Source organism: Thermobia domestica, chromosome 4, assembly GCF_964235325.1.
Source record: "Thermobia domestica chromosome 4, izTheDome1.hap1.1, whole genome shotgun sequence".
In the NCBI taxonomy this organism is placed as follows: Eukaryota; Metazoa; Arthropoda; class Insecta; order Zygentoma; family Lepismatidae; genus Thermobia; species Thermobia domestica.
Window position 1 is genome coordinate 169,531,693 of NC_137457.1, and position 16,919 is coordinate 169,548,611.

The 16,919-nt window shown below is 34.6% G+C and overlaps 1 long non-coding RNA gene across 1 annotated transcript in view; it reads right to left on the reverse strand.

The window, feature by feature from the left end:
* Positions 1–12,246: 12,246 nt before the first annotated feature.
* LOC145683395 (uncharacterized) overlaps positions 12,247–16,919 on the reverse strand; it is a 413,636-nt gene continuing 408,963 nt past the window's right edge. The window contains exon 4 of the long non-coding RNA XR_014131077.1: positions 12,247–12,257. This is a non-coding gene — a long non-coding RNA (uncharacterized LOC145683395). The remainder of the gene's footprint in view (positions 12,258–16,919) is intronic.

Below are 16,919 nucleotides of genomic sequence, written 5' to 3' on the forward strand. Positions count from 1 at the left end.
GCCTAGGTTGTTCCAGATCGATCCATTTTTTACTACTCACGAGCTTTATTTTTCTCAAGCTTCAATAAACACCTAACATTTCTTCTACAGTTGTAAATTCATATACTCCAATACGGTCTACATAATAAGGTTGTAATACAGAGGCTATAAGAGCAATCACCCTTTCATCCAATGTATATCATCTAACAATTTTGTTAACTTATCAATGGGCATGAGCAAAATAAGGCAAGGAAAGATCCTTTTAACTTTAATAACTAATACAACATCGTACGCTATGTAATATAAACTTAAATTCCTAAACCACCTTAAATACAACCTTAGCACTAAAATTCTAAAACGTTTAAATACACATTGAAATATGATTGCACACTCCCGCGCTTGGAGAAGCATTATGATACCGAAATCAATTTGAACAGTGAATGTCAACATACAAAATAGCTTGTAGCACTATCCAAAAGACCGCGCACTCAACCATGCTAAAACCATAAAAATAGGTTCGCAATCTACCTTAAACGTGACGGGATTTGTGAAGTAAAAGGCAGTTAGAATCTTCCGGAGGCATGTGGAACGGAGACCTTTAGTTTGGGTTGCGAACCCCAAACAATTCTCACACATGGAAACTACTGAATGACGTTAACATCCACCCAGTTCCTCCAAGAAGTAACTTAAACAAATGCAATTCTTAGGGGCGTAGATAGCCTGGCTCAGAATTAATTAGAAACATGGGAGTAGAAATTCAAAGATAAAATTCGATAACACAGAAATAATTTAGAATAAGAATTTAATAATCTGATCTTGAATAATTGAATATTCACAGAGCATGGTATGGACTGGTAAGACTTAAAGACTAGAGAAGACAATGCATAATCACTTACTTTTGGTAATGATGATGAGCAGAACCTCTGATGGACAGAATGACGGAGTGACAAAACAAATTATGAATAATCTGACTCGCAGGGTTTCGACGTCAAAATAGAACTTCCCATACCCCGAAGATAATCCGGAAATATTTATATGATTTTATCGTCATGTCAACATTCTTGCACATTCTTTTTGAGCCTTCCTAGTTCTAGAAGTCATAGCCGGTCATTTGCATTGTAGAGGTCAAGGCACTCTAAGTTTTCCATTGGATTATGAATCCTAAAGAATATTCAAACTGCCTCCACTCCATACATGCCTATTCTATACACATTTTAAAATTCAATTAAATATTTTGTTTCATTATACATTGTGGTACACAATTACTTAATTGATAATAAAACATTTTTTAAAAAACTGAAAATATCATATTTTACGAAAAAGGAATTAAAACCAATAATGGTTTTCTAATCTTATATATTATATACTTGCTTTACTTAAATTTAAAAATAACTCATATTCTTTGAAATAATGGATCCTTTAGTTTAATAACATAATTTCTGCTGATACTATACCACTACTACTATTAATAATAAGTAATTCAATTACTTAAATACGAGTTGTTCTAAAAAAAACTAAAACAAGTATATGAATTCTTTACCCGCATTAGTTATAATATATGTTGCCTTAAACGTAATAAAACTTTCTGTAGTATATAATTTTATAGCATTTATTTTTCAATAGAAATAATCCTATCATACATCAGAAACATTTGTTAGTACTGCTATCAAATAGATACTTTTCTTTTCTCTGTTTTAGGTGAAAGTACTTTAAGGATGTAAATTCAATACTCTAATTAGTAAAGCAAATGAAAATATGATACGATATTTTGGTTACAAGTAAAACACTAATGATCTACTTGAATGCTACTTAAAATCGTATTAAAATCATGACGTATTTAATTGTATTAGACAGACGCAAAACTCCTTTTAGTAAAATATTAGAATTTAATTTTACTTTTGATTAAATTCACTAATTTTGCTACACTATTTCCATTATAAAATAAAAATCAAATTTCTCTTTCTTTCTAATGTTTTCTTCCAACTGTAACACGCCCACTTATGTACCTGAATTATCTGAGTGAAGACGTGGTATGTATGAAGAATGCACCCATCACATACATATTTTATAATATTTATCATGTTCAAAATTCAAGAGTAAATTACGTACAGATTCAAATAAATATATGCAAATCTTCAGAATTATAGAACGCCCAGCTAAATAATTCGAAACAAAATCGTAACCACGTGTTAAAGTATCTAAAAATTGAGTTTGCGGGAAAATGCTAAGCGACATTTCAACTATTAATTTTATAACAAGGAAATTATAGAGTGAAACGTTTAACCAAAAATAAGAAATAATTACTCCCAACTGGAAAATTCTAACTTTCCACCGAAGTGTTCTGGTAAAATCACTCTATCTCCATCTTAAATGTTACATATGACTTCCTTCCATATACTGTTGTAATTAAAGTTCAACCTATAACACGATATGGCACACGAACCGGTAAATCACTCACCTTTCTAAAATATACTCCTAATATATTAATTTTGCTAATAAATTTATTACGACGTCATCGTTAATTTGAAACTTGTTTATTGACAATAGCGAGTAAAGAAATAAATTAACATATACACACATTCGCGCGCGATCTATGTCACTTGTGTACAGGAAAACCCTCTCAAATGATGTCATAACACTATCATTCACTTCTTTCATTAGGTAACATATTTATATCATTTTACGTCACCTTAAATGACCTTTCCGTTCTCTTGACGTCCTTCTCTCAACTACGAATACCAAACTTATTCCTAGGACTGCTGAATCAGCGTAATTTAATTCTACGTAAGGGCCTGGGAGCTGCTGAATAAGAGTATCAACTTTTAGTACATATACTCTACTGTCCAAAGATAATATTTTTCTTTTCTTTTTTGCTTACGTCCCTTCTTTGAATTATGATTCAATATGTAATGAAATTATACCGAATCAGCACGCATGGCTTACAAAACATAAACTGTCAAAAATAACATACAATTCTCACATTTGCGGTACCTAAGTGTGCCTAACGTACGCAATGTTTTGTCTGAGCTGCATACACTATATTGTTTCTCCTTAGTATATTATTTATCGTGATATGTCCCTGTAAATTTTCATGGCTCAATGTTTATACTACGCAAACAGAAGCAGGAGTACACTCTCCCTGACAGTACCAGAGTAACAATATCAGATAAAATTAATTTTATCATACAAAAGAACTTCAGAGTTTTACCAATTTCGTAAACGCATATGAAAACATAACTTAGAATTTCATATCTATTCTCAACGTAGCAAACTAAAGCCATTACCATATATCACACACACACGACACAAACATATTGCAGCATTAATATCGCATGTGAGACAACTGAGGCAATGACAGTCTAAAATAATTCAGATTTAGTAATATGCCTTATATCCAACGAAGACTGATAGAGCATAGAAGTATTAAAATATGAAGTTATTAAAAGCATCGTTTTTCTAAACAACATATATAATTAGCTTATACACTTGTGTAAGTGATTAATATTACATTATAATGTCACAGAACCATTTACGCTAAATTGATATGTAAAACTGTTCAGGAGATGCGGTGAAAACTGTTTTCAACATTAATTAATTATTTAATTATGATGAGTAGTTATAACTAGACGTAGAAAAAAGTAATTGTATAATACTAGGGAAACAAGGTATTTGATCCTTAATAGGGTGCATAAGAAAAAGTTAGGTAATAGGGCGCGCGGCGTACAAAGTACAACATACTCTAATTTGGCCTCTAAAGACATACTTGCTGTACTTTTGAGTCCTAAGTTGTTTTTTTAAACAATTTATATGTTAAAAAATTTCAAATTTGACAATGTTTTTACAACATTTATTTAAACTTATCATGTTAAGCAGTAACAGGTTAAAAAGACTAGAAGTTAGGAAAACTTGACTTTATTACTAGAAATGAATATAAAACGGACACTCCTGTAATATCATAAGCAACAAGAACAACGTTTCATAAGTTTTCCATCTCTTACTTGAAAATGTCTTAGTCATCTGCAGATGAGGAACCTTGACCTGCTCTCCCTCCTGCACATTCTTGACACGTGAACTTTGTGTGTTCTCTGCAAAGAAGAGATTGCACGGTGGATATCTGGTACGACTTCTGTTTTTGACACATCCGCACAAGTAACAACGTGCAGGTGAGTTTTGATAGGCATTATCCTCCACTGCACGTGCGGGTGTTAATTGGCCAGCTAGTTCCGTTATTCTTTCCCTCAACAGTATAGGGAGGGTTGGAATGGATGCTCGTCGTACCACGTGTTCCTTGCAGAGGTCTCTGCCCAAACTCTTTAGAAAAATTCGTCTATTTTCTGCTTCTTCAGGTACACTGCTTCTTACAATCATGAAGCTGTTTATTCCACTGATGTTCATTGGTGAAAAGAAGATTGTCAGGGACCATCTGTTACTTCTTCTTGAGACAATGTAAGCGGACTTCATCTGAACAATTCTTCTGTCGATTCCACCTTTATACTTGTTGTAGCATGCTAGTAGATAAGGTTTCATTTTCTCTGCACTGGAAGGGTCAATTGCACCTGTTTTGTGCAAAATTGGTAGCGATAGTACAACTTCATTACGTTTAGGCACATAGGATAACAATGTGCAGTTTGTTTGGCACAGAACAAATTAGAACATCGTTGCCTCCTTCTGGAGTTTAAAAATACTGGTTGTATTTCTCTTTTATTTTTCTTTAGCGTGCATGTTCCAGTAATACGATGATTTTCCAAAAGTTCTTTTTTCAGTGCAATTGAACCATACAAGTTGTCAACTGTCAGATGTCCTGTTCCTGATATTGGCATTGTCATTCTCAGTGTTATATCCCTCGCAGTGTTGCTAACCCTGCGTGGACCTTTTGGTTGTTCCCACTATACACGCCTAAATTAGTGGTATAAAATGCCCTTGGCTCATTCCATGTCAAATGAACCAATGTCATTTGCCCTTATGTCATGGATTTTCTTCATATTTTTTCTTTGGGTAGATACCCATGAGAAATGACCACAGGAATATTTGCAGACTTTTATCTCCTAAAGGAACCTCAGGAAAAATAAATGAAAATCTGGCATTTTCCGAGACTTCTGCGGCGGAAAAATCGACATGTAATGTTAAAAATTTTGTAACTCCCTTATTTTTAGGCCAATTGAAGGGTTTCTGGTGTCAAATTAAAGCTAATAGTTTGTACTGTTCAGAACTACTGTTGAATCTGAAAAAGTGGTTTATAGAAAATAGATACAAACGCTGAAACACAATTTGTGTGATTTATATGTGATTTTTGTAAAACAATCATATCTGCTAAATCGCTGAAAACACAACCACCATATTTTTACCTCAGATTCACCTAAATATGTATGTTCAATAGTGCAAAAACGAAAAGGGTGTCTTTTGTGGTTTGTCAGTACGAAATTATAATGCAGGTACATGACTTATGGCACGTTATTAACATGCGTTGAATATTGTACAACAATCACAGGCACACTGTTGGTTTTTTTATGTTCACAGAGATATACAAAGAATATCTGGGTAAAATGTAGGAGTTACAACAACACATTAGTTACACATATACAGGCAGATACAACTACAAAAAATACCTGAATAAATTAAAGTTTAAAATGTCCCCTTCTTTTGCATCAGCTGGTAAGTTGAATTATGAATGGTCTCAGCAACTGATGTTTGAACACTGTCTTCAATGAAGTAGTTTCTTCCTGAAATTGTTTTCAAGTTTTTACAGTGGAACCTCTTTGATAATACAGTATTTTCAAATGGCACTCAACAATAGTCTTCTGTTTCTAACTAACTAACTCTATGGCCTATGGAACCCGGAGGTTCAATGCCGCGTTCACAAAAGCTCTCCACTGACTTCTATCCTTAGCTAACTGCATCCAGTTTCTACTTTGTATTTCAATCTCTGCGAGATCCATCTTAATATTGTCCTCCCATCTGCGCCTAGGTCTTTCTAATGGTCGTTTTCCGATTGGTCTTCCAGTCAAGACTTTGAAAGCATTTCTACTTTCTTCCATTCTAGCTACATGACCCGCCCACCTAAGCCTCCTAGACTTGACGACCCTAACAATGTTGGGTAGACTATATAAATTATGTAGTCTTCTGTTTCTTACCAAAAAAATGTATTCGGAGGTCCAGACGGGTGCATACATTGAACTTTTGCATCCCTCTCAGAGTAGGAGATTTCAATGACTTTTCCTACTTACCACTTCCTGTCATACTGAACAGCGTAAAACTTATCTTGTGACACTTTGATGAAAGTATCCCTATCCTTACATCCAAGCACAGCTTGAAATGATGTCTTTGATGATGATGTTTTCTTCACAAGGAGGGTTGATCCATGCAGAGGCTGGAAGAAATTGTTTTCTCTTGTTCCTGGTACTGTGTTGGCAGTTTCAAAACGTTTTTCCAAAAACTGTGTGCTTTCTTCTATTTCTTTTTCATCAACGTAGAATGATGTTATTCCTTTTACATTTTCAGAGCTCCTTCGTGGCTAAGCGGTTAGCGTACTCGCCTTTGGCGTGGGAGACCCGGGTTCCATTCCCGGCGGGAGCTCATGTGGTTCGGATTCCACGTTAATCAGTAGGTCCACGTCTCATATAGCCTCGCTGCTGAACGGGACGTTAAACTCAAAATCAACTCAACAACTCAACTCCTTTTACATTTTCGTCAGCAAATTTGTACACACCTTCTGCACTTAAAATGTGACCATCTGTAGTTCTTTGGAGACTTGCTCTAGTAACAAGTCTCTTAATGGTACCACCTATTCCATCACATGCATTTTTCCCATGGCTTGTGGCAAAAAAAATCCACTCAGACGTTAAGCCATGGTCTTGATGATAGTGACAAAGGTTAATAAAGTTTTTATAGTTCTTGTACTGTGCCCCGGATCCGTCACTAAAGTAAATTGCATGTATGAGGGTCGGATTTTCAGTTAATATGTACTGTATGAATTTCTTCTGAAATATAAAAACGTGCAGATATCATGTTTTAGACAGTTACTAATGAAACACATTGACAATGAGGTAAGTTCCGTATCTTTCTTCGTATAAACAACAACAGGGTGTATTGTAACTTGGATATTGTGCCAATGGAAGCCTTGAGTAGCATCTTGCACAATGCAGTTGTAAATTTCACTAAAAATCTACCAATATAAGACATTCATTAATTGCTAATTTGGTTTTCACTTCTTTCAGGGAAGCACTCTGAGAACTGACAATGAAATGATGTTTTGTCAAAGTGTCCAGTTTATTAACTAGAGTATTGATGAATTCATCAACAGATTTAGCTAATGTTTCAAGCATAGAACGATATGTTTGGAGCTCGAAATTTGTTTTATAGATTTTGGTAGTGAACAAAAGTAAAATTTCAAAATGGCGCCCAGATTTTCAAAATGATGGCCATCCACGCTATAGGGCGCAGTTTTCGGGTTTTTGACTTGAAATTTTATGAAAAGAAGCACGAGACATACACAATTTACTGTGCGTAATATTAAAGTGGAGCAATGTCAACTTTCAAAATGACTGTCGATTTTTAAAATGGCGGCCATCTACACTCCAGGACGTAATTTTCAGTATTTTGACTTGAAATTTTGAGAATAGAAGCAAAAGACATAAAATTTAGTGTACTTAACAATCAAGTGATCCAATGTAGTTTCAAAATGGCGGCCATCCACTCTATACGGCGCAATTTTCAAAATTTACGTGAGACACCTGGTCATTAAACCCACTAGTAAAGTAATGTGGATATGTGTGATGGGGAGTGAGTGAGCGAGAATGTCATTGCAATTGACTTCATACAATATTTATGATATCCTTCCGTATTCATAAAATAATGTTTCAATATATTAATTTTTGCACATTAGGCGTTAGTCTCAACCAAGCCAAATGTAAGCAATGTAGTAAACATTCCAACAAAATGCAACATTTCCATAGTTAATAACATGTTAATGTTAAATGTTAATAACGTGCCATAAGTCGTGCCCCTGCATTGAAATTTCTTACTGACAAACCACAAAAAACACCGTTTTCATTTTTGCACTATTGAACATACATATTTAGGTGAATCTGAGGTTAAAATGTGGCGGTTGTGTTTTCAGTGATTTAGCAGATATGATTGTTTTACAAAAATCACATGTAAATCATACAAATTGTGTTTCAGCGTTTGTATCTATTTTCTATGAAAACCGTTTTCTGATTCAACTGTAGTTCTGAACAGTAGAGACTATTAGCTTTAATTTGACACCAGAAACACTTCAATTGGTCAAAAAATAAGGGAGTTACAGAATCTGTAACATTACATGTCGATTTTTCCGCGGCAGAAGTCTCGGAAAATGTCATATTTTCATTTATTTTTCCTGAGGTACGTTTAGGAGATAAAAATCTGCAAATATTCCTGTGGTCATTTCTCACAGGTATCTACCCACAGACAAAATATGAAGAAAATCCATGATGTAAGGGCAACCATAAAATCTGATATTGGTTCATTTGACATGGAATGAGCCCCTTGCATCACATAAGAAAAACATCTTTAATACCGTATCTTGCAGGTTTGTTCGGCATGTACTCTCTGAAACCACATCGCCCACGAAATGCCTCCAACATTTCGTCTACAATACCATATTCAATAACAGAGTAGTACTTTTGACAGCTACGAACAAATCTTTCAAATACTGATCTAATTACACCTAATTTGTCAGTTGCTTTGCGCTGTCGCCTTGTTCTCATGCCGTCACGCCGTGTAGCTCGTAACAAAAATTTGACACGTTTGATTGACATTGTTGAACAAAAATACTCAATTCCTAGTCCATCGTTTGCCCATACATCTTCCATACGTGTATCCGAGGACCGCAACACACCAGCAAGAAATAACAAACACATAACAGCATGGATTTCTAATCGGTCAGTCTCTTTAGCGTCCCTTTCACGAGCATAATTTGCTCTATTTTTCCGTATCAATATATTTTCAATGTGTACTCAATAATTTCGTCAATGAGCGAGTCAGGGAAAGAAATTGCAAGTTTCTCATATGGTTTTCGTTGCCAAAGCTTCATCTTTTGGTGTACGAAGATGCACTCCTATTCTTTCCGCTCGAATAACATTTTGCCTTCGAACTCTTCCAAGTAAATTAGCATCGTTCATGTGAGCATTCCATTCAGTTTTCTTGTCTTTTCTAATTAACACATCCCGGTTTACTGTTCCATCAATATCATTTTCTTCTATTGCAGTTTCTTTATTAGCAGACATTTCTGACTCCGTATCGTGATCACTGTATCCCAATTCATCTTTGGACTGAGCAGATCCTTCCCGTTCGATGACATCTTCTTGAGCAGGTTCACTATATGTACTACCATCTTCGTTATTTGCTAACAACTGTCTACGCAAAGTTTATATACCAGGTTCAACATTTCATTCTTCTTCTTGGATTTCTTTTCCAACTCTATCAAGTAAAGAAAGCAAAGGATTTCTTTCTTCATTTTCCATTGTAGCCAAAATATCTTTACCACAAAATTCTACAAAGTAACAGGTCTATTTACAGATTCAAATTATAATACATTACAAACACACAACACACGGCGACATCAAACGCAAAACAAGACTATTTCACTGATACAAGTACGTAAAATGTTTGTAAAAACAATGCCGGTGTAGGGCGCGCGGCGTACAAGTGTCCCTACAAAAACCCACACAATAGGGCGCGCGGTGTACAAAAGAAAACACTGCTACCAAAAACGCATAACCTAGCCAGCGCTGAGCGGCAAACTCGTTCTCTCTCTAAGGGTCAGGTAGAGGAATAGTGGGCGTAGATAGGGTGGTGAGTGAGCGGTGGAGTTGCCAAATTAAAAGTTTTGCACACCGTGCGCCCTATTACGGGTTAAAGAAATAATTCCCGTAGTTTCCATAAATACTTTGCTTTAAGCAATAGACCAATGTAATAATTTTCTTGTGCTTTATGAATGGTTTTGATTTCAATTTCAAATAAGCAGAATAATATTAATCATTTCTCTTTAAAACCTTGTAAAACATTTACCTAGGTAATATAATACTCGATTAAACTTTTTTCGAAATAAAGTCATTTAAAAAGAAACCAGTTTGAATTACATTTAACTTTATATGTACTTGTTTGAAATATGGTGGCTAAGACAATTAAAAATTCAGTTATTGTGGATATGGTTTTCCTGTATATCCCACTGATGTTTTAACTGATATAAAACAGTTAAAATGTTGGTTGTTTTTCACTGATTAGGAAAGTATTGTATCCTTTTTAAGGAGGACAGTACAGATGGTATGTTAATGTAAGTTTTCATCTTCCGTGTAGATAAAAATGCAATCCTCTATGTTGAAATTCAGAAAATTGTTTCTGTTTGTTTCGGACAACAATTTTAGCATTACGATGCATTAGTTTATTAGAAACAGATTACATAAGTTTTACTATGAGAGTACATCTCATTCCGATAAGCAAACAGTACAAAATTCCCGTATTGTTATACTTTAGTTATGGATACAAAGTTGTATAAAGCAAAGTTGTAACTTTTTAGTACAAAGTTTATAAATAATTTTGCTGAATATTCTTCCTGATTTGCAAAACAAGGTAAGGCGTTTCATTCTAAATTCCTATTTTTTTTATTTTTCATCAGGAGTAATATACAATCACTATTAGCACTAATTGCTTACGTTCAGAGGCAGTTATGTAACGTTGTCTACAATTTTGATTGAAATCTTCCCTGTTGGTTCTATGTAAAGAAAGCTGATGCTGCTGTTGTTTGTAACAATTATTTCTCAGAAGAAAAACTAGTTAAAATGTGCGTAAATGTTATTTAGGTGCATCTATGTCCATATAAGTACTACTCTCCTAATTGAAGATTCAAGGTTCAACGATTAGCAGCACGAAATCTATTTATGTTGTAGTGTACAAATTTAGACAGTTGAATAACGTTAGCACATGTTTGAATATGGTACTTCAAATTTAGTTGTGTAATGCTATTATAGAACAACAAAGTTTGAAATAAATGTTTCAGTAACGCTTTCTCCGAATGAAATCAACAACCATTATTAACTTACTTAAGTAAAAGGTACTGTTTTAAACAACCTCATTTGCAAGAATCATATATATATTTCCTTACATGGAATAACTGAAGGGTTGGATGCAAGAACCAGTTAGGTGCTTTTTAGCGAATTTAATATTTTCACATGTTCTAGTAGGAAAAAATTACGATACCCTTTGTGCAAAAATCTTGTGGATCGATGAATATATTCAGTGGTATATTGTTGAAACTTCGTTCAAAATCTTGATGTTGGTTCTTACACTGTTTGTTCCTACTCTTGCGGAGATCTATCGGATAAAACATAATTAAAAAAACGAAATAAAGAAATATACTTCATTAGTGCAAAGTTGCTCTTTGTTAGCATATGTTATTTTCTACTATCGCTGACAGATATATATATATATATATATATATATATATATATATATATATATATATATATATATATATGTGTGTGTGTGTGTGTGTGGGTATGTGTAGTCTTTGAAAAGAAAATCGACCATGTTTGGGAGGTTATTCTAGGTACTAAGATAAGAAAAGTTATAGACCAATCTGGGGGAAGAAATCTGTAATTTTGGAGTTATAATATGAAAAAATATACACATATGAAAATTAAAGGGCCACATCAGGAACACTTTGGCGCCCACCGTACTCGGATCAAGTTTCGAGTCAGAAACTAGTATGTGCCCTATCCACATATCCATGTTTCATAATCTTTTTTTATTTCGGAGAAACTTTTATAGAGTTAAGCAGTTTAAATTGTACGTCCGTATCCAAACTCTACAAAAATTGTCGCGTGAGTTCCGCAGGATACATGTATGTACTGGATAGTGCACATATCAGATACTACATTTAGTCCTGAACTTACGCCTGCAAGACTCATAATATTTTAGATATGAAACTTCAGTTCATTTCTAATGTCCACCGCACCATATAACTGCGGTTTCTGCATGCAGAATGGTCATTACTTTTTGTCTTATCTTGTTCAGGAATCACTCCCGAATTTTTGTCGGGGATATTATTAATCACCCTATATACATGGCTTGTATAGCACAATGCCATAAAACAAACTTAAAGTGTAAACTGAATAAATAATTTCGTTGCTGTTATTATTAACTATTAGAAACATCATTATTCAATTTAATGCGTAAAACTCAAATGTTACAAGCATACTGATAGGCATAAGACAACATTCTATACTTACAATCGCAATCGGCTGAAAAGTATAAAATGAAACGCATATAAATATTTTAAATTCATCGAATGATAATATATAATATGAGATGATGCTAACTAACTAACTAACTAACGCTATGTCCTATGGAACCAGGAGGTTCAATGCCGCGTTCACAAAAGCTCTCCACTGACTTCTATCCTTAGCTAACTGCATCTAGTTTCTACTTTGTATTCCAATCTCTGAAAGATCCATCTTAATATTGTCCTCCCATCTGCGCCTAGGTCTTCCTAATGGTCGTTTTCCGATTGGTCTTCCTGTCAAGACTTTGAAAGCGTTTCTACTTTCTTCCATTCTAGCTACATGACCCGCCCACCTAAGCCTCCTAGACTTAACGACCCTAACAATGTTGGGTAAACCATATAAATTATGTAGTTCCTCGTTATGAAGTTTCCGCCATTCCCCATTCCCGTTCCTCTTGGGCCCGAATATTCGTCTCAGGATCTTGTTCTCAAATACTTTCAGTCTATGTTCTTCCTTCAGAGTAAGTGACTATGTTTCGCAGCCATATAAAACAACATGCATGATTACCGTTTTTTATATTTTAAGCTTCAAATTTCTCGACAGAATTCACGACGACAAGAGATTTTGAACCGAATAGTAACACGAATTCCCTGCTTTTAGTCTACATTTAATTACTCCGTGAATATGATTTTCCTCTGCTAATATTGATCCTAGGTATTTGAAACTATCCACTTTATCAAAAGTATTATTTAATATTTTAACGCATCCATAATTTGCTGTATTCTGGTCCCGACGCACTTCCATGTATTTAGTTTTCTCTGCATTTACTTCTAAACCCATGTCCCTGCAAGCGTTTAATAAGACCACTGCATTTCTTTCTATGTTCTCGGATCATCACCTATTAAATTTACGTCATCAGCATATGCCATAACCTGGTGAATACCGTTCAACTCTAGGCCCTGGTTCCTAGCTTTGATTTTCCTTATAGCGTATTCCAGAACGAAGTTAAATAATAATTGCGACAACGCATCTCCTTGTTTCAGGCCATTCTCGACGTGAAAGTTCGTGGACAAAAATTTACCTACCCGGACTTTACTTTGGGATCCATTTAAATATATCTTAATTAATATAATTAGCTTTCTCGGTATTCCAAGTTCTGTAAGAACGTTGTATAATGTTTCTCTCCTAACCGAGTCGTACGTCTTTCTAAAATCAATAAATAGTTGATGTACCGGGGTATTGTATTCCCACTTGTTTTCGAGTATTTGGCGAATGGTAAATATTTGGTCGATAGTTGATCGATTCCGTCTAAATCCGCATTGATAATCTCTAATAAGTTCATCTGCGTATGGGGTCAGCCTTGCTAATAGAATATTTGAAAGAATTTTATAGGATGTTGACAGAAGAGAGATGCCTCGATAGTTATTACAGTCAGTTTTGTCGCCTTTCTTGTGAATTGGAACAATGATTGATTCTTTCCACTCTTGTGGCAATTCTTCCTTGTTCCAGATAAGGAGAATGAGTTTGTGCATCTTGTTCCACAATTTTTCGCCTCCAGCTAAAATTAACTCAGCCGGAATTTCATCTACACCCGGATATTTGTGTTTCTTTAATTTCTTTATAGCAGTTTCTACTTCTATTCGGTTGGGTTCTGGAATATACGGTTCTGATATGTGTATCTCCTTTTCTCCAGGCACACTAGTCTTCGGATGCGTGTTAAGCACACCGTCAAAGAAATCTTTCCATCTATTTAAGATGCTATCCGTGTCAGTGAGAACTGTACCGTCAGATTTCTTTAATATATAAGCACGAGGTTGATAGCCTTTCTTAAATTCGTTGATTCCCTTATACATGTCCCGGATGTTTTTAGTTTTACTATTATCTTTATCAGTCCTTGTCCGAGGCTTTTGTGTTTATTTCTGAACAAGTGCTTTTTCTTTACAGGATGAGGTTGTTAGTCCTACCCGAACCCCCAAGCTGGAGGACCACTCTTAGTCGGCTGTCTGCGACTGCTTATTCTGTATATTCGCAGCTAACTAACCTCTATATCTAGAGGCCTTCTCTTCGATCCGCAACCTGAGGTCGCGCCATGCCGTGGTGACATGAACCCACGTTACAGATGATGCTAAATGTAGAAAAGTAAGCAAATCCTTCTTAAATGTTTTCGTTTCATCATTTAAACAAATATTTAACTAAAAGACACAAAATATTCATACTGGTTCATAATATAAACTCGTATATTCTTTATATAAATATACATACTTGCATATAAATAAGAAGACGAAACAATATTAGACTATAAAAATCCCTTTTACGATATATTATATCCTTTATCGTTATATATATTATCTCCAATATCGAAGTCACGGAAGTTTACAGAGAAAATATTAAATAATTTAAAGCTAAGTACATTTGTTGCGAAAGGAAGTACATGCATAATATATGTATATGTATATATATATATATATATATATATATATATATATATATATATATATATATATATATATATATATAGGCATAATGTTATACTCATGTTGGTACCTTTTAAACACTTCATAATGTACAAAAATAAATCGTTTCGGTAGATATGGTAGCACCAAAACAAATTACAAAGAATATTAAAAATAAAGGTTTATGCACTTTTTTGAAGTTTATTTCCAATCCATTTAAATAAGAATTGTACAACACTTAGAGCTTTAGAAGATGAAGAAAATTCAAGCAAACATAGATTCATCTGAATACGTGTGGACAATGCCAGTAGATTTTTTTCTTCTGGAAAAATTAACAACACTTACTTCTGTAACTATATGCGATAAGATTTTAGAGATATTTAATAGATCGGGCTTACCAGTAGCTATTTCAACTGATAATACTTTTGTCTTTGTTTCGGAACATTTTAAGAAATTCCCTTTCGCTTTAAGTATTAAACATTTTAGATTGTGCCCATACCATCCAGGTTGGAATATCTCTGATTGTTTTATAAAAATCTTAAAATCATCGTTGAGAACATACTATTCAAATAAACAGCATCTTCAGTCCACTCTCATTGCAGACCTTCAAAATGCCTCAAATCTGAGCGGGAATTCTGGACTCAAGATATCACCTATCAAAGCCTTCTTAGCATGACCAAATTGTACCCCTATTGAAATCCGATTTGAGATTGTAAAGTCAGGTCTTGCTGGAGAAACATATAATGATATTTGGCAATGTGTATTATCAAATATGGAAAAAAGTAGAAATCATAGACGAAAGTTAATGTGGCAACGTTGAAAGTGATGTTAAGCTTACTGTTGATGATAAGGTTTTGTTAAGCTCATACATAAAATCTTCTTTAAATTATAATACTGCCGTGTCTCTGAGTGATAAATGCAATGGACCATGTTATTAGAAAATTCTTATAATCCAATACCATTTTGATCTAGATGAAAATGATAACTTGGGATCATACTGCAAAATACACGTATCGGAAATTAAAATTTATAGAGTTTCCCTAAGATTGATTTTTGAAAAAATCTGGCACTGGAAGGAGTAAATTAAATTTTTGTAAGTTTTAATGCTTGTATTATATTGTGGATATTCTAAAGAAATTCATTCTGTGTTCTTTTATTCCAATATTAATATTTCCTTATTGGTAGCAATTAATTTACATTTTTGTGTTGTTGGGAGTATATGTTTTGTAATATCCATTAAAATTTTGTCAGGGGATTATATTACTTAGAATTGATTACAAACAATTTTGTTGTAAAAGATTTACTATTGTTATGCTAATTCATCAATAAAAAGTTTTGGATTTTAAAGAGTTTTTTTCATCTTTAAATTGGTAACACGTTATTGATTGTGGGAGAGCTCGACGCTCACCTAAGTCCTTTATTTTGTTGCCAATTGTTTGAAATTCAACTCTGTGGAGTGTGCTGCCATCTACCTTCCTGCTAGAATATTGAACATATGTTGAATAAGTGTGCTCTGGTTATGAGAAAACACGTTTTGTACAGAAAGAAAATACAGTGAACTCACCGCGCACCCGCGACAAACAACGTTGTAAGTCTTTTCAGATTAATTAGGGGATTTCACAGTGGATAAACACGACCTGCAAATTATACAATTCTTGCTGGAGGTTTCAATGACACAGAGGAGTATTCTGTACTGCCAGGTACAACGCACCAAATTCTGAGGAGCTGATTACACAGTCGGGTGATGAAAAAGATGAGATGATATATTTGAGTTTTACGTCCCGCGGACATGCCAGCTAGCCGAAAGGAGACGGTGATGATGAAATAATGAATAGTGTGGGAGGAACCAGGAGAACCCCGAGGAAAACCAAGCACACGGTGTTTGTCCAAAACAAAATTCATTTGGCGCTAGCTAGGAATAAACCAGGGACACCAATCATCAGAGGTAAACGCTCTACCACTGAGCCATCATAGCCTCAGTCGGGTGATGAATTTAGCGATGCAGGAGAACCTGAGAACTGTGACCACGACAGTGCAGGTGAAACTTCAGCTGGAGAAGAATACTACAAAACAACAAATGGTGTAGTAATTTATGGTCGTGACAATGTCACGCTCGCCCAAAATCACGCCGCAGGAGTAAAAACAATATTTTTCTCCATCTTCTGGGCGAAAAAGCTGACGGTAAAAGCTAAAACTGTTGTGGAGTGTTTTCAATTATTCTTTCCAG